This window comes from Carettochelys insculpta, chromosome 2, assembly GCF_033958435.1.
Source record: "Carettochelys insculpta isolate YL-2023 chromosome 2, ASM3395843v1, whole genome shotgun sequence".
In the NCBI taxonomy this organism is placed as follows: Eukaryota; Metazoa; Chordata; order Testudines; family Carettochelyidae; genus Carettochelys; species Carettochelys insculpta.
The window spans coordinates 268,155,359-268,178,804 of record NC_134138.1 but is presented as its reverse complement, the minus strand read 5'-3'; the positions used below and the strand labels follow the sequence as shown (position 1 = coordinate 268,178,804).

General features: G+C 44.3%; 1 protein-coding gene across 14 annotated transcripts in view; it reads left to right on the top strand.

Annotated features, from left to right (window-relative positions):
- The first annotated feature begins 210 nt into the window (after nt 1-210).
- The window catches only part of LOC142008137 (sodium channel protein type 5 subunit alpha-like), a 351,358-nt gene continuing 328,122 nt past the window's right edge, over nt 211-23,446 (top strand). For 9 of the 14 annotated variants that reach the window (XM_074985128.1, XM_074985135.1, XM_074985134.1 and 6 more), the window contains exon 1: nt 211-394. The gene's annotated coding sequence lies outside the window, so the exon portion shown is untranslated. Of the gene's footprint in view, nt 395-1,107; nt 1,290-6,254; nt 6,379-18,469; nt 18,644-21,188; nt 21,236-23,446 lie in introns of those variants that run through there. The other 5 variants (XM_074985124.1, XM_074985125.1, XM_074985126.1 and 2 more) reach the window with 5 other exon arrangements.

The following is a 23,446-nucleotide window of genomic DNA, read 5'->3' as shown; positions in this document are numbered from 1 at the left end:
CTCGCCCGTTGCGAAGCGGCTGCTGGCCAGCAGGCGGCGCTGCCCGGTTGCGCTCGCGCCGGCCCAGCGCTCCTGGCGTCCGGCGCTCGCAGCTGGAGCTGGCGGTGCGCGGAGGGGGCTGTGGTGGGCGGGGGAGGCGGTGCCTGCTAACACCGCCCACCGACTGGGAGCTGCGCCGCCCCACACTCAGGCAGGCGCGAGTAACTCCTGCAGCCTCTGGAGCTGGCGCCGTCCAGGATGGGGAAGAACCGCTTGAGGGACCGGGGGCAAGAGCCGCCGCAATGAGCTGGAGCGCCCACCCCTGGGGAGTGCCTGGACGGGGCGTCGAGCTCTGTGGATACAATGCAGTGGCGGCGGGACTCTTGGGTTAGCAGGAAATAGTAAATAAGTCCATGTAAGTGGCTCGGTTTTGTCTCTTCGCTGGGAGTGACCCAGCCGCCCCGCGCGCTACCGGGCGAGGCGCAGCAAGCTGCACCGGCGGCTCGAGCCTGCCCCGCATCCTCTTTCGGAGGAGGGTTTCCAGCAGCAGAGTGAGGAGACCCCGGGAGCCCCCTGTCCTCCGCGGTGCTCCCCGGGGCCCTTCGCGCGCCGCTGCACTGCAGGATAAGACGGGCAAGGACGCGACGTTGGCTCGGCGCAGCAGGGATGCTGCCGGCGGGTGACTTTAGTCGCAAGTATAGATATACGTCGATTTATATGTAAACTTTAGATATAGCGGTTAGTGTGGAAGGCGCCACAGGACTTCTTGTTGTTTTAGATGTAGGGACCCGCTGAGCTACTTCCAGCGCCACCACGAGAACAGCAACCGGGGAAAAGCGGAGTCGGAGGATGTGGCGTGGGACCCTGTGGGTCAGAAATTAACTGGCAAGTGGGAGGAAGTTTAATTAAATAGCGAGCGGGGTTTCTCTCTCTCTCTCTCCTTGTCCCCCGCTTCCAGCTGCGGACAGTGTTTTCGAGGGGGTGGGGGCAGTGATTTAGAATATGTAGATATTAAAATCGCTGTCGTCCACTTCCCATTGGCTGTGTAATAATTATATTCACACGCGCTCTCGGGCTCTCTCTCTCTCTCTGTCTCTCAGGCGCCGGGGAGCGTGGGGAGCACAGGTCTTGATTGCCACACAAAGCTCGCGTTGAGCTTCTTTCTCCGAAAGTTAGCACCGGAGCTGACGGGCACGTAGTGGCAGCCCCGGGCCTCCCCCCGCCGTTTGCAAAGCGCCCCTCTTTAAATGCTGCGGGGAAGTGGCTGGCCCGACTGGAGCTCGCCAGTGGCGTATAGTGAGAGAAGGGAGGTAAAAGCGCGGGGCGCGCCGGCGACCTCTTCAAAGCGACTGGGGCTTTTACCGAGCGGTCCGGGCGGGGCTGGTGCCATTCCTGGGGCACCGTGGGAGAGCAGAGAAGCAGAATTAATGCGGAATCTGCGCCGCCGAGATGGGGCCGGAATGGGGAATAAATCGGATTTTTCTTGGGGATTTGGGCGGCGGGAGGGGGTGGGGAGCAACTGAGCTTTCAAAATCGCCCGGGCACGCTCGGAGCAACAGGTCTGGCTTTGCTCCGTGAGGCTGAATAAAGGTGATTTGTGGCGCTTGAGCTTAACCTGCTCTTTCGAGTCGGGGGGATTTGCAGCCGAGAGAGAAGTGTGTTATGAAGCCCCCTAGGGAACGCGCCTCTCCCCCGAAAGACAGGGCGTCTCGTGGGCTCAGCGCTGGGTGCGAGCCAAAGGGATTTATCAATACTAAAAATAAAGCGCACCGCGGATGTGTCCAATAGGCTCGTGTCCCGGGCAACTTTTTCAGGGCTGATTTGCAGATTTTAAAAGTGTTATTTCTTTATTCGTGGGGTAAATGTCTTGTCCAAGGTGCTGAAGTTCGTTTTAGTGCCATTTCTCAGGATTTCCATGGTTTGGGGAGGTGAATTGTGAATTGTTTCTCTATGGTTTGGAGGGAAAGGTGGCAGCCAGAGGAAATTGGGATGTGGTTTCCAACACGCACAGTCTGTCTGAGCCTTGTTTTTGGCCTGGGTAAGCCAGGCAGGTGGAGATGCAGATGGAAGTGGAACAATCCTATAAGCTTTTGGTGGCAGAGCCTGTAAAAGGTCAGAGCTGCAGCATGCAGGTCACTTATTTTAATGTCCTGAGATGACAGTGTATTTGAAGATGCTGGTGCTGGTTGGTGGGAGGGGGACTTGCATATCACTGCCAAGAAATACTATACTAGCTGCTTCCCAGAAAGCACAGGAGGACCAATGTCAGGGTGAGGTGGAAGAGAGATCTTCTGGTTTGGGAATAGTCTGTGTCTGAATAGCCTTGTCACATGGCAAGTGCAGGAGAAAGAAACCCACAGAAGTATATCTGTTTAGGAAACAGTAACAGAGAGGTGGCCATGTTAGACTGTTTCTTCACCTCCCGCCCCCCCAAAAAAAAGGCAGTCCAGTAGCACTTTGAAGACTAACAAAATAAAATTATTAGGGATGAGCTTTTGTGGGACTGACATGACTGCTCTGAAGAAGTGGGTCTGTCGCACAAAAGCTTATCCCCAAATAATTTATTTTGTTAGTCTTTAAAGTGCTACAGGACTGCTTTTTGTTCTGTTTAGAATAAAACCACCCGATTTCTGTAGGGAAAGTCTCTCAGTGATGAAAAGTAATTTTAATCTTGGCCTGTGGTATAAGTTGTGATATTTTTAGATTTACATGTCAAAAGGTTTCAGCCTTAAGAAGCTGAGTTTACGTAATTCTTTGTACGTGACCAAAGTTAATGCTAGGAATATTCTCATACAAATATGACAGAACACATTATACATGATTGGGGATCTAGGCTTTGATGTATGTTTTTCTCTGATTCTGTATGTTTATTCTTAGGCACAAATTCTCAACCAGGGTTACTGATGAGTACTCATGGGGTAGGCAGAGGCCTTCCATGGGGCACAGCAACTCATTTAGATATTTACCTAGTTTTACAACAGGCTACATAGAAAAGCACTAGCCATATAGTGTAATTAAAATTTCCCCACAGGCAATGAGTTGTTTAAACTGTTCTATATACTATGCACTGAAATGTAAATACAATATTTATGTTCCAAATGATTTATTTTATACTCATGTTATAAAAATGAGATAGTAAATTTTCCAGTAATAGTGTGCAGTGATAATTTTGTATTTTTATGTCTGATTTTGAAACTCAGGAGTACACAAGAGAAATTAGACTCCTGGAAGGGGTGCAGTAGTCTGGAAAGACTGAGAGCCATTGTTCTTTAGCTATCAATAATAAATCTTGCACTTCTATAGCACCTTAAAACTGAGGATCTCAAAGTACTTTACAAATGTGTAGTTCAGAAACTGTCTCCCTTTTTCACATTGAGAATTTTTTTTTTCCTCTGCAAGTACTGCCACTGATTTCAGGCATGCAACAACTCTAGGGAAGTATTGTCATCCCTATATACAGAAGGGTAAACTGAGTTTAGGTAAGGTCCATCTAGCTCGGTATCCTGTCTTCTGACAGCAGCCAGTGCCAGGTGCACCAGAGGGAATGAACAGAACAGATAACCATCAATTAATCCATTCCCCGCTTACGACAAACTAGGGACACCATCCCTGATCATCCTGGCTAATAGCCAGGAAGTCTATGGTGTAACCAGGAACTGAAACCACACATGAGCACTCTTAGTCCTGGACTTTGTCCAGAGGCATCCTAGTTGCACTTCTGGTTCTTGATCTGGGAGTAAATATCTGTTGTAAGTGAGGAAAATAGCATATACCTGAATTATAGCACAAACTGACCCCCAGTAATCTTTTGGGTTTTTTTCCCCATGCAGAACCAGAACTGTGGCTGCACTTTGACCTAACAGTGTCTCTTTAAGCTTATCTTGCAAAGTAACAGTTTCTAAATGAGGATGGAAATCAGGTCACATTTCTGGCTCTACAAGATTTATCTCATTTCTCTTTTTTCTAAGTAATTAGAGTCACTAGTAATGAGGAGAAGAAAACTCTTTCAGGACTGGAATGTCCCTAACCTCTCTTGCCTTCTTCTAATATTTGTGTCACAGACTCAACCCAGGTGATGTATTAGCTTGCCATGTGAGATCCATTAGTTCCCAAGGGTAGGTACTGGCTATCTTTACAGTTTGGCACAGCTTCTGTGGTCACCCTTACAAATATGGCTATTCTTTCTTTAATAAGTTTTGTTGCCTCGGTATTTCCCTCTACTTACTACAGGGAACAAGTCAAATACTGCAGGTACTGAAATGAAATTTAGTACCTGATCATATACAGCCATGCATGGAATTGAGATCCTACTGTGTGCTGCTTCTCACGTCTCATCTTGGGGCTGCAGATGGGGGAGGGAAGGTGGGACTGTACCCCTACTAATTCATACATCATACAAGCTTTTAGGATGTAGACATGCCAGGTGGGAAGTAGTAAAGGAGCATCAAGATTCTTCTTTACAGTGACACATTTTGAAATTTTCTAGTACCATTGAAATGACACCTTTCTTGCCTATTCCCCTTTCCGTCTAAAACTGGCCAGGCTTTCAAAAATAATTATTAAATGTAGGAATGTTAAAAACAAAGTTTCTCATCTGAAATATTTATATAAACGTTAAGATCAAACTGAACATTTCCAGTTCATTCATAAGCTTTTCCAAAGAGGTTTACATTGTTAATGCTAACATGCCCTTAACTATAGTGCTACACACTGTGTTATGTAAGTCTCCCAAAAGTTTCCAGAAACAGTTCTAAAAAGACTCTAAATCCAGACTGTAATTTGAAAATTATCTACAATTTCATGTCATGTTAATATGGAACATTTTAAAAATAGTAATAAGTGTTCACACTAATTTGATACCTAATTTAATTTTAGGTACCTGTGGAGTGTCTGAGGTTCAGAAGTATTTAGCGCTTCAAAAGATGCTTGGAATTAGCAGACACCACATGAACATTGCTCCATGTAGTTCAGCATGCTGTTGTTGGTAGTTTCAGGTATTTCAGAGGAAGATTTAAAATGCCCCTGCAATAGGAAGTTTTAGATTAATTTATCCCCAAAGGAAGTATCTTGAAAAATCTGAGAGAGAGAGTTTGTAACAACCCTTCAAAAGTCTTTTTAAATTCCTTATTCTTGCTGAATATTCTCATTATCCAGATAAAGATCCATTCTTAAGTCCTGATGTCTAAATATGAAAAAAATCTGTACTCTTGTTTATCAAATGCAGTGTGGGAGTCCAGTTTTATAAGCATTCCCCCTGTAAAATCCCTGTTGTCTCAGGTTTTGCAGGATCAGGTCATGAGTTGGTTCTATGTAACCAACAAAATAATATGTATTAGAAAAAGATCACTTCTGCAACATTCACAGCATGAAATTCACCCCTGTCCAGAGGGTCAGCACAAGTCTTATGCACCACTAAAATCCTCAGACTAATCCCTGCGCTCTCCCTCTGTACAAGGGTGAAATTCACTCATGCCGAGAAATAAACTCCTATAAAATATAAACCTGTTTAAAATAATCTTTGCGAGTTTCAATTGCAAACAACCTAGAATGTAAACAAGTGCAAAATTTATGTGTTCAAATATATGGCAAAGCTTTATCTATGTTCTATAGATTACTAGTTGGAAAAGTGATAGGATCAGAACTGTGGTGAATACTTCCTATGGTGAAATCAAGCCTTGCAAATCTCATTCACTTGGTGGAGTTGTGATAACAGTTAAGGAAAATTATTCTAGTTTTACTAGAAGTCAGCTTTAGAACACATCATGAAAGTATCATAATGGGGTGAGTAGTTGGCCATTTAGAGTATTCTAAGGGCTGATATTTAGAGGTGATTGCATAATACAATTTAAAAAAATCACACTACAGCCTCTTTTAAAACACCTGTCTTATTATAACAGAATAATTATCCTGTTTTAAATGAAGCTAGATGCATAGGGTAAGGCAGCTTTATGTACCAGAAGTCTTATTTTTATTGACAATGGCAGTGAGATTGTTTATTAGGGTTTTGTAAAAAGTATAGAGTAGGGCATGTAAATCTTAAATACTTTTGTAAGTTTAAGATAATAGTGTCCTCCCACACACCAAATAGGGAGTTCAAGTCCCTGATATACTCCCAAAGCTTGCTATGTTTGGGTCTTCGCCCCATTTCCCATCCCAGCTATAGTTCTCATATTACAGGGATTGTTACGCGTGTCCACCAGAAGACAGCTGGATGCAAGTACTCTCCATATTAGTACAGAGATTGCTACAGAATGATAGAGGCTCTCTGTGTCTCCCAGTGGCTAAGCATATTGCTTCAGTTATATTCCCAGCACCAGAAAGAAGAGCTGACTTTGAATTTTAAACATGATAGAGTAATGCACTACTATGATGCTGCTGGATTGGCTTGTAGGGTTGCAGGTAAGATCTGCTGCAATAGATACACATAATCTTTTGCTAATCCAGGGATATGGAAAGGAGAACAATTATTTTAAGGATTTTTCTCTCTTAAGCTGTATTTCACTTTGAAATGTCCAATCTCCAATTGATGCAGACATGTACATCTCTTTCATATGAATATTGTAATTACTGCATGCATGTGTATTGATGGGGAGCAACCCCTTTAAATGTTGTAATGTACCGTTCAATTAGCAGTGAGAAGGGGTGTTCTTCACAAGCCAGATCTTTAAGTTCTGATGCAGCTTTTGCTCCTGTATTCCCAAAATTGATGGTCAAATTCTTCTCTTAGTTCCACTGCATAATACAGATTAACTTTTTGACTTTGGTGAATTTAAACTGGATTTGCACTAGTTAACTGAAAACAGAATTTACCCTCAAAGCTTCCAGTTTTGTCTCTAGGTGATATTTGGACACTGACACAAACTATATTGGATTCAATCTTATTCCTTGTCTGGAATCATTAATTATTCTGTAAAGGTTTCCAAAAGGAGACCTGTGCATTTAAAACACTTCCTCAGAAGTTATCTACAAGACCCTTAGAGATTAATTTTGAAAGTGTTTTTTCTTCTGCTGAAACCAGATATAATTTGAAATATAATGTTCCAAGATTAAAAATAGTGTAATTATGTACTGTACATGAACAGCTCCCCTGATTTTCAGTGGGTTTCAGTATTTTTCAAACTCTCTCTACAGACAGCCTGCTCAAGAGAAAAGTAAACATTATGAGACCACTCATGTTAATTTAAAAAAGAAGTCATCCCCAGCAAACTGGACAGAAAGGAAAAGAGAACTGAAATCTCTTTAGCTATATCTACACTAGGACACTACATCAAAGTAGCCTGTTTCAAAGTAACAACAGCAAAATAGTCTACTTTGGTACATATCATCCACACGTCCTCCAGGGCTGGTGCTGTCGATGGTCAACATTGAAGTAGTGCATAGACACGATGCGTGCTATTTTGACATTGTGCCAGCTACTTTGAAGTAGCCAGCTTGTGTAGATGCAGCCTTTATGTCTCTTCTTCCACATCCCTTCTTTAGGCACTACTATACTACAAAAAGTATTTGAAGTTTAGACTGTGGTATATAAGGGCCTGATCCACAGCCTACTGTAGTTAGTGGAGGGTCTAATTACATCATTGGGCTGTGTGGCAGAGTCAGTCTCATTCCTGGGCCCCAGGTCCTCTGTTTAGTCTGCTAGCCCCACCATATGAACCCTGTTACCCTTACTGGGGCAGGAGGTAGTCAGAGGCAGGGGGGAACTGGTGCCCACCCACTTCCAGCCCAGGGACCCTGGATGGCCACTACCAGGGAGGGCTAACTCTCTTCCCCCTTACCCCTGCAGCTCCTCTCCCTGGGCTGCTTCTCCAGGGAATTACCCCCGGCACCTCCTTCTGCTTGTGGTAGCCACTGCAGCAAGTCCCCTCCTGTGTTTGGCTCCTCCAGCTGACCAGTTCTGCACAGTCTGTGCTCCAGGCCCCACTCCAGATTGGGGCAGTCCAGCCCCCCAGGTTGCTGAGGCTCCTCTCCTCCTTTGTGGTCTCTGGTGTTCCTCTAAGTCTCCTTCCCTCTCCTCACTCACCTCCCAAACACTCCTTAATCACCATCCCCTTGCCCTGCCTGGGGAAGGGCGTATAAAGGTAGCCCTGAGTGGGATCAGCTGGCCCTCATTGATTTAGGGCAGCCTACTCCTCAGCTGCTCCCACTTTGTCAACTCTGTCTCCGCTCTGTTTTCACTCCTGCCTCCCATCTCCTGGCCCCACCCTGCCACAGCTGGATAAGAAAATTAGATGTATGTATAGCGATTCATGGTGGATTCTATGGGATGTTATGTTCTTTTCATTTCCACAGTTAGAGGAAAGCATGCTTGGGGTATATGTTAATTTTATGTGCAATACATATATGCTTCAGAGTGCAAAGAGAGCTTTTAAACAATTAAGTAGCCTCCAAAGAGGTAATTAGGAATGAATACTGCCAACTACTGGAGTACCAAAGCTCTCGCTGACTCTTTTGGTGAATTATAAAACATGGTTATAAAAATAGAACCATAAGTAAAACTGCCAAATACAATGTTTATTTCCCTTCCACTCTTCCTTTGGTAAGCTATTAAATACCCCAATCTGTACACTAGTATTGCTCTATTTCCTGAAAGAATCATTCACCTTTCAAAATACATTTCACACCCTTCCACTTCTCCCAAAGGACGTGAAGTTAAATGTGCTCAACTCGGCTTCTCTGTTCTAAACAGAGCCAAGATCCTTCTGGGATTCTCTGATTTACTGGATTACTTCCAACAGTTTCTCCTTGGATTCCAGAAACACTCCCCTAAGAACTCTCATTTACTTCTCTGCCTCCTTTGAAGTGAAAAGGAGAGTGGCGAAGGAGCAATTCTGTGGTCCTGCTGAGGACAGAGTGAGTGGTTAAATGTGTGGGATTTTTGTCTGAAAAGTTTGAAGGGTCTTACTGAAGAAATCAGCTGTGCTTTTGTTTTATTGGTGAGCTAAAGTGATCTACAAAAAGGGAAACCAAGGCTTTCACGTGTGTTTCTTGTGACTCCCACCGTGGCAAATCTATAGCACTTCCCTTGTGGTCAGTGGAGCTGCCTGTGGAAACCTGCTTGTGTTAGAGTGGAGTACAGGGACATCAGCCTCAGCCTCTGAGTGAGGCTGAACGTATGAACTAAAATCACCACAAAGAGTAAACACCAGCAGGTCACAACATATAAACCTCGTTCAGTAGCTCCGTAATAAACGGCTTCATATACTTGAAGTTTTTGGAAAGATGTCAAAACTATGGTTAAGTGTCTTATCCAAAGCCTAATGGAGTTAATAGAAAGAGTCGTCCTGAGTGCATCAGACACTCCATATCTGAAACCTTATTCCCCCTCCTGAAAGTTGCAGTGGTTTTTGTTTGGGCATTTTTAGCTAAATTGTGTGAAGTACTGTTTATTGTATAATTTAGTGTTGGGATCTGTTAGTTAAATACGGAAGTAAACCAGTAATTTTGAATCATGGTAGTTGCACTTTGCTATGTACTTAATCCCTCATCAGATAAACACTGCAATGTGATTTGTGTAGCCCTACTATCAGACTGACCTGGTGTTGCTCAGGTATTTAAGTGAAGTAAGGGGTTTATTTTCTATTTGGAAAATAAAAGGAAAATATATATGGTTTACACGTATTATTGTATTTTTGGAAAATGAAGGAAAAAGTTTGTATTAATAAACATCTGAGGGGGATTCAGAAATGACATAGAGCTTGTTGGCAGACAACATTTGTGGTCTGTCTGTTTTTTGCTACAATAAATAGAGGAGTAGGTGAGTGTTGGGGTGTGGGAGGGCTGATGGTAGGGGGATGGGTAGCACAGGGTAGTAATCAGAGAGCTGGGAGAATTGGGGGTCAGGGCGGAAGGTGCGGCAGTGAAGCCGTGGAGTGGGGGATAAGGGCAGAGGGATTGTTGTGTGGTTGGGGTGGGAGTGGAGATATGAGGGTAGGGTCTGGGTGTGGGGGACCCAGGACAGGGAGTGAGGGATGCTGAAGGAAGTTCAGGGTGGTGGGGACTGAGAGAACAGTGTTTGGTGTGAGTGAGGGGGTTTGGGTAGGGGATAGGGGTGTCAATGCCATAATAGGGGTTTTGGTGTGGGGATGGTTAGGGCAGGAGTGGAGTGTGGTAGAGTGAGGGCAGGGACCAGGGGAGTAAAAGCTGGGGGTTTGTTGGGAGAGGCTTAGAAGTGGTGTTAGGGTGTGGGGGGCAGCCTGTGGCCACGGGATGGGGTAGAGGAGTGCAGTGGCTGGAACAGCGGGGTGCTTAGTGAAAGGAGAGGGGTTAGTTTGGTGAGGGTAGAGGGTGGGGGGGAAGGCACTGGGTTTGGTGTGTGCCTGGGAAGGTCAGGGCATAGGTTTGGGGTGCAGGTGTCAAAGTAGGGGTTTTGTTGGAGGGAGGTTCATGGCAGGAGGTGGAAGGTAGTGGAGTTAGGGCAGTAGGCAGTGAACTGAGGCTGACTTGGGTGTACGTTGGTGGGGGAATCAGGCAGGGGGTGGGGAGTTGCAGAGCAGGGGGCTTACAGCAGCGGACTGGGAGGTCTCAAGGTGCTACAGCAGCAAAGAAGGAGCTGGTCCATGGATGGGGGAGGCAGAGCTGCACTGCCCAGCCCTGGCATTTCCTTGTGGGGGTCCAGGTCCCCCACATGTTTCCTGGCCCCACTGTCCCCGGGGGGCAGGAGAGAGTTGGTTGTGTTGGGCAAACTTCTGCAGTCCCAGCTGTAGCTCCTGCGGTGGGGGAAGGTGCCTTCCTGCATGCCAGGGGAGGCCGGGGCTGGGCTCCTGGCTGGGGGAGGGTTGGGGCCATGTCTCTTTCCCATCTCTTGGCACAGCAGAAGTGGGAGGGTTAGCGGGTGGGGGCAGGGCTGCAACTTTTTTCCTGATCCCAGCAGAGGGAAGGAGCATCTATGTGTGATGGCCATTGTCTTGGTTGTCAGCCAAACTGAACCAGAGGCTTTCAAAGCTGAAAGCTAGAGCTAAGGACCCAAGGCTTTCTAGCTGTGGGCTGTACCAACAGAGCATTCCAGGCCCAGAGACAGCGCATGTAACATGCACTGGTTAGACATACACATTGTCAGATCCGTACACCCCACCTCTCTGTCCTGGAGGCAGGAAGCTGAAACTACTGTGTTGGAGAACAGGCCTCTTGTACCTTACATTACTTTTTGATGCTTGCAGAAGCACAAGGGCTGGCCAGGGCATAGGAATGGAATGGTGTGCACATGTGCTGATAATATTTTAAAAAAGCAGCCCAGTGCCCTTGTAGTTTTGGGAATTGCTGGGCTAAGAAGCTTTATCTCTAGCCCAGCTGTGATTCTGAAGGGCTGATTGTTTATCAGGATCAGGAAGAAATATTTTAAAATGTTGGTTGTCTTTAGGGCTGGTTCAGTGTTAGCCCTATTGAGTCTGACAGTGCCTCTGGGAGCATTTTTGGAGGATATTTCCATTTCAATGCGTGAGTGCCACATTAGTGAGATGAGGATATACTGTATCACTTTAGCTGCATTCCTGTTGTAAAGCTTCATTTCATCTCCTGACCTGCTCCTTTGCCATGACTGATAATGACTTTGTAAATTAGTCATCACATGGGGTGTGAAATTCCAGAACTGAGTACAGGGCCACAGGATGCAAACTCTGCTCTCAGCCACATATGCGTGGACGGAGACCCCTTTGCCCCAGCCAGTGCCGAACTCTGCAGCTGCTACTGTATGCTGGGGACTGCTGCTCCAACACTATGTGTGTCTGCACAAATGGCAGATACACCATGGGCCTCTTTCCGTTTGCACTTATGGGGAAAGGCACCAGGATGCATATATTCCAGTACCCCTGCCCAGCCTCTCCACAGCATTCCCACCATATGTTTCTTCTTCTGTAGTAGCCATTACAGAAGGCATAGGGGAGTGTTACCCTTTAACACACTATCACTTGGTTTCACTGAGTCCTTTGCTCCTATGTAGTTCAGTGTTTAAAGGTGGCATCAAAAAGCCTCTTCATTTGTTTAGTTTTGAAATATTTTTTCTCCCTCCCTGCACTGTCCCTTGGTCCCTTGTTTGAGATGCAAAGCTGAATCTGAGAGCTGTTCATCTTCAATTCAGTTCCAAACCAGCTGTGTGAAGCAGGTAACAGAATTGCTCTGTTACATGGGTGCCTGGACCTACACTGTAAGTCTTAGACCTGCTATGTGAGCTCTACTGCTGATTAGCTCATTTTGTAAGTCAGGGATGGGGCCAATAATTGTACTTTACAAGTTATCCTTTGTGGGATGTGCGAAGAGTGACACTGGCTTTAGTTTCAAGAAGTTAGAGAGTATTCCTTCTCAAAGGGTGCTTAAGGGCAGCACTGTTGATTGTCGTGGAAAGCATAGCAATCAACAAACCTCCAAAAATATGGTGGGTGTCTTCAAATAAACACCTCTAGTTTAGCTGCCTAGAAATCATGCTAGAAATTGCAGGAGTTCAGGTATTCTTTCAAGAGTTGCATTACTCCCTGATTCCAACCAGTGCAGCTTTTCTCACCTTAGTGTATTTTGGTACTGCTAGTCCTGAATAAAACCAGGAAGAATGGAAAAATAAGAAAGTTAAAGGTCAGAATTGTTATCAAGTTATACCAGACACCTGGGTGGCTTAACTCGCATTTTAGGCAGTTCAGTCCAGCATGTAGGTACCACTGGTATTCACAAATCTCCTTTTCAGCTGTGACATAATCCTCTGAGGCACCAAAATGTCTAGTTACAGCCCGAGATGCCTACATGTCAGCACAAAAGATATGTGGTGCCTTCACCTGCACCAAAGATGATGGGATGTTTTCTGTGGGTGGTGGAGATAGGTTGTGAGGTTTGTTGATTGCTATACTACCTCCTACTCTTAGCATGATGGCCTTGTCTACACTACACTCCCTAACCTATACAACTTCAGCTGCACAAATAGCATAGCTAAAGTTGATGTACTTACCGTGCAGTGTCTTTTATGCAGTAAAGACAGCGGGGTCTGCTTTCACATCTATTCCGGCTACTCTTCTCACCCTGGTGGAGTACTGGAGTTGACAGAGGGTGTTTGGAAGTCAATTTATCACATCTAAACAGACATGATAAATTGACCACGAAATAATTGATTGTTACAGTGTCAGTCCATCATGGAGTGGCCCTGTCTGTGCCTCCCAGTGGTCATCTCCCAAACTTGCTTGCCACAGGCAGTACAAGCACAGCGCTCTCAGCCTACTTAGGTTCTGCTGTCCCCCTCCAGGCTAGTAATTGGTATACACCAATCTCTGAGCATCCTCCTGCCACAGCCAGCTCTTGATCTGCTAAACATTTCCAGAATTCTCTGATCTTCTGCTGCCAAAGAAACAGGACTCCATAGCTTATTGGTCCCAGCACAGAACACAGCTCCACTTAGCACACAAAACTTAAATTTGTTTTTAGAGAAAGCAAGTACAATGTGGCTACATCTACACGTGCATGCTACAGATGAATAGTGTCTACACGTCCTTCAGGGCTGGCAACGTCGATGTTCAACTTCAACATTGGGCAGCACCACATCGAAATAGGCACTGCGAGGGAACGTCTACACGCCAAAGTAGCACACATCAAAATAAGGGTGCCAGGAACAGCTGCAGACAGGGTCACAGGGCGGACTCAACAGCAAGCTGCTCCCTTAAAGGGCCCCTCCTGGACACACTTGCACTAAACAGCACAAAATACACAGAGCCGACAACTAGTTGCAGACCCTGTGCATGCAGCATGGATCCCCAGCTGCAGCAGCAGCAGCAGCAGCCAGAAGCCCTGGGCTAAGGGCTGCTGCCCACGGTGACCATAGAGCCCCGCAGGGGCTGGAGAGAGAGCATCTCTCAACCCCTCAGCTGATGGCCACCATGGAGGACCCCGCTATTTCGATGTTGCGGGACGCGGATCGTCTACACGTTCCCTACTTTGACGTTGAACGTCGAAGTAGGGCGCTGTTCCCATCCCCTCGTGGGGTTAGCGACTTCGATGTCTCACCGCCTAACATCGAAGTTAACTTTGAAATAGCGCCCAACACGTGTAGCCGTGACGGGCGCTATTTCGAAGTTGGCGGCGCTACTTCGAAGTAGCGTGCACGTGTAGACACGGCTTATAAGTTTATGTAACAAAAAACAAAGATGCAATTGACAACAAGCAGAAGTATTGGAAACAAAGGGTTATAAAGGCAATAGAACCATAACATGTATTTTAGAGCCTAAACTAAACTAAAAGCACACCCAAAAATCTTTCCAGCATACAACAGCCAGGCTTGGCTGTGATAATCTGTTCACGGGACAAATCACACTGTCCTTTCGCTTCCACACTGGAAGATATGAAGCATACCTTTGTCCCTAAAGTTATAGACCAGAAATATATTGGTGTCACTTGCAAACAGGACAAATCCTGCTGCTTGTGTTTTCCTGTCTAGAGTCTCCCCTGAAGACTTTGCAATCACTTGATAAGCATTTTGTTCTGACTGTAAATAGAAGTTTGTCATGAAGTATGTAACACTCAATTACATGTAGCCAGATAGACATATAAACTTCTCTTGGACAAAATAAACCTGTTTCTCACCTTTAGGTGGCCAGCCCCAAGTCATAGACCTTAAGAACATAATTTTCGCAGAATACACATAACTCCTTAATCATTATTGGTACACGTTTCTCAATGATTATGAGTAGCAAAGTGACACAGGTTTTTAGTAGAGATGTTACATAAGGCTCTTCTGTATACTAATGTTTATGGATCCCTGTAACCTGTATCCACTCCTGTGCTGCCTGCCAGCTGGCACAAGAGGACCCAGGTTCACAGGTGGGGTACCCTTCCAGTCCAGTGTTTAGAGCCTTTATCCAGGAAGTGGGACCCACATCTCCTTGACATGGTATAGGGATTTGAGTTTAGGTGCCCTACTTCTGTGGAGTACCTTAAAGACTGGATTATGCAGTATTCTGGAGCATGGCTTTTTAGTGACTCCTGCTGAAGCCATTTGACTGCATATAAATATTGGCAGGTTAACTGACATTGTTCAGGTCCTTAATTCAGTTAAAGGTTTTTTATCATAGAAGGAAAATGCACATGCTTTATTTAAATGATTATATTTTTCAAAAAAGTGTTATTTTATGACATTAAATTTTATTTAAAATTTCTTCAAAATTTTTTCCACTCAATTTCTTTTTAGTAGATTATTAAATGGGAATTCCATCAAGTGTATTTTTTCATCCCTATAAACTCCTATCATTCACTATGTTGTAACAAAAAGGTCTAGAATCAATTTGGTTTCCAATAACATTTCCTTCTACTTTTCAAACCTTAAGCATTGAATTAGCTGTGCCAAATCAGAGAACCACTCCAATTTTCTCCACTTTTATCTCGTATCTATAGGTGTATTGAGAAGAAATTCCACTCCAGGTTCATCCTATTTTTCTGGCTCATCTGGGTTCACACTCTTTCCTGTTTGCACCTGTGTAAATCAGCATAACTACATTGAAATCAGTGTGCTCATATACCGTAGTTATGGGTGATCATATGAAACCTCTAAGGCAAAGGGGGAGTTACACCAGGGTAAGGCATATCAGACTCAGTCCTTTTGAGTATCCACAGTGATGTAATTAGATGATCAGCAACAAAGAGGATGCTACAGGAATACCTCTGCATTTCAGAAGCTTAAAGTTTTGGGAGATAATTCAGAGCTTTGCTTCTTTTATCTGAAACAACTCACTCTTTTCTACCAAAAAAACAAAAAAAAAGTAAATATCACCTGCTGGAATGGAGAACCAAAGAGGAAAAAATACAAAAGGGATTTCTGGTTGTTAGCTAGGTAGAGTTGCTAGTAGCCACACTCCATGGAGTAAGCTTGTAAGGAGGGATGTACCATGGGGGAATTATCTCCCATTATTGGCAGTGGCCCAGATCCTTAGCTGGTATAATTCAGTGGAGCTACACTCATTTACAGCAGCTGAAGAGTGTTCAACACAAAACAGGATCGGGGCCTCATCAACTCACAGCTTTGGGGCCGTAGTATTCCATTGTATACTTCATATTTTCCTTTAAAATGCCCGCTTCTGGGTAGAATAGATTGGATTTCACATTCCTGCTGTTACACTTTTCCCAGGGCAGCAGTTCTCTGTGATGCACTTCAGTAATGGCTACTAACGAATGTGAAAGTCACTGTGTAGTAAGAAAGCCTGCTTTTTTATGCCAGTGTTGTGATATGTTGTGCTTTCTATCGATCTTAGTGTTTCCTATTGCACCTGTCCTCACAGTAAGCCACACTTTATGGTTCAATAAGTGACATTATTTACATAATTGTCTTTACTAGAGTGAAGCCTTACAAAAGGTTTTACAATATAGGCCATAGCTATTCAGAACAGCAAGCTGGTTCTATTGTTGTTCTGTGCAGTGGTTACCAAACCACGTGCTAAAAGAAATAAATATATAATCAAGATTGAAGTCTAATTGATTTTAAGTTGTCATGTCCAGCTTAAAAACAGAACTAGCGCTTACTGGAATGTTGTTAATGTTTCAGAGCTTTGTGAAAGTAAATTCCCACATCAATAGCAAGGTCTGAGGTCTGTTGTTTTTGCTTTGTAAAGAATTTTAGGCACTTAAAAGTCAGGTAAAGTTCAGTTGTTCATTAAATAACTTTTGAGAATGTGCCATGACAGTTAAATTCCTGTACAAATACTCTCCTGCAAGGTTTGCTGCCTGGGAATGGTGGTTTCTTGCACATGAAAAGGCAGGGTGGTCTACTGACTGGTCAGAAAAGGGACTCTGCAGAAATCTCAGATCAGCTCTACAGTGACATCAGTTTAAAATAAAATACCAAATGGAAACACATTCATAAGATGCGATCTTGCAAAAATTGCCTCTAACTTGGGTCCAGCTCTCCCCTGCATCATAATTTCGTTCCGTTTTGTGTCTGGTCGGGAACCAAAACCATGAAGACCAAGAGGCTGGTGTTGAGAACTGTACCCTCCTGTCTGTAAGAGCTGTGGGTTCAGGATTCCTGCTTTGACCCATCTCTGGCTTTAGTCAGCATCACTGCTGTAGCTTTAGCACCTAGGAGGCAGCCCTCAGAGCCAGTGAAATTCCCCAAAAGCTTGTGGTTGGGCAATTACCTTTATGCTGCCCATTCCATCCTGAAACCTGCCAGTCTCTCTCCGCCCATCAGCCCTGTGCTTCTAGTGCCTTCTCTTTTTCCTCCATTTAAGCTCGTCTGTTTCTGGTCTTACTGCTCCACATGCTGTGTGCATTTGAGAGAGAGAAAAAAGGAGGACACTGTACAAGTTACAGCTCTAAAAACTGGGATTCTCTGCTCTGGCAACATCCATGGTCCAGAAGCATCATGGATGTTTCTGGACCAGAGAACCCTAAGTCTGTGCCTGACAGACTGACTTTCTGCATGGGGGGAATGGGAGAAAGGCCCAAGGTGGGAGCAAGCTTCCAAATCCTTGGTAGCCAAGAGGATGAGACGCTATTTCCTGGAGGCTTATTTAGCTGGAGGCTTCTGATTAGACTGAGAGTGAATTCAGTTAAAGCCATGACATCCTCTGAGTAAAGTGAAGCGTGGACAGAAGTGAATATTCACAGTGGGTGCTAAGCCATGTTTTCCTGACTTTTTTTTCCCCAGGTGCTGTTAAAATAGATATCTGTCTCTGTGGGTACAGTCTGCAGGCACGGGGAGAAATGGTGTTGGAAACAGCTGCAGTGCCAGAGCAGTAGCCTCCATTATCAGAATTAAGTCTAAAACTCTGTCTCTCAATTTGTGTGTGGAGGAACGGTGGCACTTTTGAACATGTACAGTGCATTCAACACTAAAGGGCACAGCCAGACAGGCAGGGATGGGAGAGGTTACTCAGTTCGGGGCTTGATACTGCACTCTCAAAGTCAAAGCAAGACTTGAATGGGAGCAGCATCAAGCCCTTAGAAAGCACTTAAGCCCTTTGCTGGGAGCTAATTTTAGCAGCAGGCTCAAAACTTCTGGAGTCAGAGTTCCATTTGGCTAGAATGAAATGGACAGGTCTGGGCTGCTGTGTAGTTTTAATTTTATAAACTTGATAATTCTAGATGCAATGCAAGAATCACTTCCAAATGAGAATGTTTTCATACATTTAGTACAGGGTTCTAATTAGCTGGAAATACACTACTTCCCACCAAATGATGCATTAAAATGTGTTATTCCATTGCCATTTAATTCCTTAGAGAATAAGCCAGAAATACTTGAAGAGTTACAGATTCAGTATAAGCAAAGCCTTTTGCTATCAGTAGTTACCATTTCCCCCTAAATAAGTTACTGGATTTCTGCAAAAGCCAATATTCTGATTTTTACCAGTTCTCCCCTCAACCTCCCCCGAATTCTGGCTTTTTCAGGACCCAAAACATTTTTGACTGGAAAAAGGTTGTGTCTGCTCTGAAGGGCGGGCTGGCAAGCAGTGGGAGCAGTACTTATGGGATGCTGCCTTCTCTCCTCCTGATTCTGGCCTTTAAACAAGTTCCTATTTGCTTCCTTTGTAAGGGGCAGGGGGCAGCAAGAGGATTAGAGAACCAGGTCACAGCAGCTGAGACCACCCAGCTATTCCAGTGAGAAGCCCGAAGGGAGCTGAGAGCAGCAGCCTGTTGAATTGTGGGTACCTCTGCTGGACAGAGTTCTCTCCTGACTCAGATGTTCCTGGATTGTAAGGTGTTGAAGGCAAGACCTATCTTCTTATTCTGCATTTGAACCTTGGGAAGGAGGATTCTGACCCACAATTGGGTCTCCTAGATACTACCACAGTACAAATAATAAAAGACCAACTGTTTTGTTTGGCAGTGGATTTTTTTTTTTGATTGACTTGAGCCAAAGAAAGTTTTCAGTTTTGAAAACTGCAATGGTGCATGTGTTTTGGGCCGCATTCTACATTCATGTTTGGGTGTGTCATTCTCATTCCATTCTAACAGTGTTGGTGTCCCTATTCACAAGTCAAAACTGTGTCTCTGACCCTGAGGTGCGAAACCTTGTTCCTGCTCAGAGTGACTTGCATGAGGTCTTTGTTTAGACCCTGTCTGAGTAGTAGGAATCCATACCATGTAGGCAGCATAAGCTCTCTGTAGGGGTTACTGTGGGCTTCTGGCTGCAGCACTCCCTGGCAATGTTATGCTTCTTGACACACAGAGGAAAATGGCTGCTGAATCAGCAAAGCCGCATATCCACTGATTATGTTTCTCCCTGGTTTTACTTCCTAAACTGTAAAATCTTGAATACTGAGGGAGAGGGAGTACGTGAAACAGGAATCCTCAAAGCTTCTGAAAAATGAATGACTATTATTGAGCTTAGCAAGTGTAACAATAACAGACTGGGGTTGCCAGCACCAGGGCTAGAACCTACCAACAGAGGGTTTAAAGCCCTGCACTCTCTCACATGAGCTGAAGGCTAGCTGGTTCTTAGTAGAGGCTGTAGAGCAGAGACATCACTCACCCCAGGTGAGGTCTCAGTGCCTCTGGATACTGCACAAGAAAGAGAAGTTTCTTTTTAAATGTAAACCAAAGGGAAAGTGCACTGCTACTTCATCCAAAAGACTGAGTGTACCTGCTAGTAGCAAAAAGAGTGTCATCAGATTGTCACAACAGATACTGTATACTCAAGGCCATTTGTTGCTTTAGCAATAAAATACTGAGCAAAGTAAGCTGAAAACTCATGTCACCTGGGCGCTGGTTACAATCTGTGCTTCCATGCAAATATGCTTGTTGATTTAGCAAGTGAAAACCATTAGTGGTGGTAGCGTCCATGGCACATTTTGTCTCCTTGCTCCTTTTAAATTATGTTGTTGAAGACCAGGTGCAAAGCAGAAATATTTTCATTATCTACCGTTTTGTTGGGAGTATTTATAAGGTGCCAATCACCATGCTCTCATTGCTAACTTTGTGATTGCTCTATTCTGTCTTCATCACACAAGGAGGGAGTGCACAGCATAGCTGCTGAGCCTGATCCCAGATGCCAGTTGGAAGATTAAATGTCAGGGGGATACTAGACATAGCATTAATGAATGAAGAGAGAGGCACTTTGGCCTTGAAATGGCGTGAGGGAGATCAGATGTATTTTCAGTGGATTGCTTCCCATGGTCTCTGAAGACCCCTGTCCTGCTTCCTTAGCTTCCACCATGTAAAAATCATTATTTTGAAGGACAATTGTTGAGCTAAGGCATCAGAGGTGAGGCAGGCTCTAAAACAGCTGAGGCCAAGAGCATTTTAGGGCATTATAGCTAATGATCTGCACCTTGATTTTTCACTCAGGAGTGAATTAGCAGTTAGTTGAAAGTGTAGGTCCCAGAAGTAATAGGATGTTAGTGTGTGCTGTGCAGAAGATAGACAGCCTCACAGTGCTTACACTGATCCTTGTGTTGCTGTAGGTAGATTATGTTGCAACAATCCAGTCTAGAAATGAGAGTTGCCTGGATTACTTAAGTGAGGTTTCTGTTGTAGGAATGATTGTAAAGACATTCCTGGACAAAGCTGCTATTTGGGCACCCAACGTATAGCCTTCAGGTTGCAAACCACTAAGAGGATATGAAGCAGATGCCTTCAATTTATTCTTGTTTTGCTTTTCTTGTTCACTGGTGTTGTCCATTCTGACCAACATCAGTCCTGGTTTTTCTGGACTGAACCTTAGCCAGTTTGCTTTCATCCAGGTCTCTCTGGCCATGTCTACACTAGCCAAACTCTTCAAAATGGCCATGCAAATGGCCATTTCAAAGTTTACTAATGAAGCGCTGAAATACATATTCAGCGCCTCATTAGCATGTGGGTGGCCGTGGCACTTCGACACTGACACGGCTCGCCGCCACGCGGCTCGTCCATACGGGGCTCCGTTTTGAAAGGACCCCGGCTACTTCAAAGTCTCCTTATTCCCATCTGCTCATAGGAATATGTATTTCATCACTTCATTAGTAAACTTCAAAATGGCTATTTGCATGGCCATTTCGAAGTTTTTGGCTAGTGTAGACGTAGCCTGGGGTAGTAACAGGCTTGCACCCTGTAGAAATCTGAGAGCCTTCAAGGAGAAAGTTTTTTACAAAATTGCCTGACATCCTTGTTCCTGATAACAGTGAACTACCTTACCAGGTTTTGTAGTCAAACAGTGTTCCATAGTAGATGGTTTTCAAAACCAGCTACAGATGTTGTAGGGTCAGCATGCATGTCTGGATTCTGTCCATTGCTCTGAAAAGGTCATTGATGACTGAGGTTAATGTTGTTTTCAGATCTGGACCCAATGTTTGTGAAGTAAGTTGGAAGCTGACCTGCACAGGTGGGTATGATGCTGCATCCTATGCTTGGGAGACAAAACACAGCAACCCTTGGTGTCCTACTTATGTGGGAATGGCACCTAGAGCTATCCCCTGGTGATGGAAATATCTGTACTGACTCTTATAGGTGCCATCAAATGCTCCTGTAAGTTTGATTAGAAGCCAGTTTAAACTTCTTTGAACAACCTGCTTTCAAAGTAGAAGCCTCAGTTGAGTCTTCCACTGAGCTCCGGGATTCTGCACATGAGGATGCGGACACAACATCCCACTCCACTGATCTGTTTAAAAGTGTCACCCGTGGATGTACATGCATCTCCTTGACTTAACTGGTATTTACACAGGCACACTCAAAGAATCTTATACCATTAGTGTCACTGAGAACCTTGGTAGAGCTCTGTACTATGCCTGGATAGAATTCTGATCATAGCTGGTAGTCAGGCAGTCTGTCAGTACTTCAAATGCCTCAGCCACTGATTGTGATCTGGTGCCTATCAGTTGAGCTAAGTGTTTTATGCAAATGTTTGGAATATGTTGAATTTGTCTCAAGGACCCTTTTTGCTTTTCATTTCTGCAACATATACTATAGCTAGAAAAGAATATCCATTTGCCAGGTAATTTTCGTTGGCTAGATAAACTCTTACTTTCTCTCAAATTTGTTTTCAACAAGGTGTCATGGGAAATCATACAAAAATTAGCTTCTGAAATAATTATCCTGAGTCTAGATTTAGATGTGCAATAGGCCATGCATTGCTGGGGATCTAAAATAAAATCAGAAATAGGCCCCTGCATTTGTGCACATCTTTGAAATTATACTGCACTACATGCTGCTTGTGGAAGACTGGAATCTCACTATGAAGGGTCTTTTTCTTTACTTTATTTATTAATTTATTTTATTTTATTTTATTTTATTAATGTGTTGATTGGGGGTGATTTTATGAGTCTCACTTCTTTATGTGTTCAAAGACTTTGCCTGAAACTGATCCATACTCCCATATTAGCTAGGTTGGATTCAGTTACTTTGCTTGTCTTTTTGCTTAAGAAAGGGATTGCTTAAAAATAGCGTAAGGACTTTCCACCATATTAGGAAGCTGAGGGTTTGTCCATGGCAGAATTCCCAGGAGGAAGAGGACAAGCTTTTGGCTGTGTTTTGACATCTGCAAAGAAGTACTGGTACTTCCCTTCCAAATGTCTGCCTTTAAATTAGCAACAAAGAAAATGTAGGGTAAGGGCCCTCATGTAGTCCTCAGTATACCTGTAGCATTTAGCATTTGCAGTATGTATATGATATTATCTACGTTTATGAACATTCTGATGTGCCAGTATATGACGTAGTAAATCTAGAAATAGAACAACCCTTTTCTGTGCTTATTGGTTTGCATCAAACTTTTAACAGGAGTGGATAGTTCAGTCAATTTGATGTGGCGCGTTTTACTTCCGAGAGTCAGCAGTTCAGATCTGTCTCAGGTTCGTTGCGACTTTGGGTTATTAGCATTTGATCGTGATGCCATAGGCCAAAATGGGCTGCTGCGAATCAGGCATTTGCCTGTCGGACCAGTCATTAATCTGCGCTGTAAGGCAAATGGGTAAGTTGGTCGTGCTTTGTCCCTCAGTAGTCCGCAGACTCAATCTTTGGCAGCTGAGCAATCTTAACAGCTGATTGATAGTGTGCTTGCTTTGCCTGTTCCCGGAATGAAAATGGAAACATTTTTTGTTGCACAAGGACATGAGGCTATCCTGGTCCCAGCAGCCACAGACCCCGCACTGACATTCTTGCAGTAGGCTTCTTTTTGCTGTTTAGAAGCTGTCAGCCCAGTTTATAACATCTGATTTTTAAGTTTTGGAAACCTGGCCACTCAAGGGCATGCTATGTTCAGTCTCTGCGGACCTGTTGTATGCACTGGGTATGTACAGCTAAACTAAGGGCACTCTGATTCCTGTCAATACCTGTGTACTTCCCAGATCAAAGAGTATTACAAAACATCCCACTGTTCTAAAAGCAGTATTGAGGAGGGGATGGCATTAATTGAGGCTTTCATTTGAGAAGGTATTGGGATGGGAGCCAGCAGCAGTTACAAGAAGAAAAGTTAAGGACTGTAAGGCTGTTTGTACAGTAGTTGCATGTTCTAGGAGGTGACTTTTGAAACGGTGAAAGGAAGCAATATGGCTGGTGGCTTAGTGCTTTTATTTTTATGTAGCAAAACCAGTACAATTTT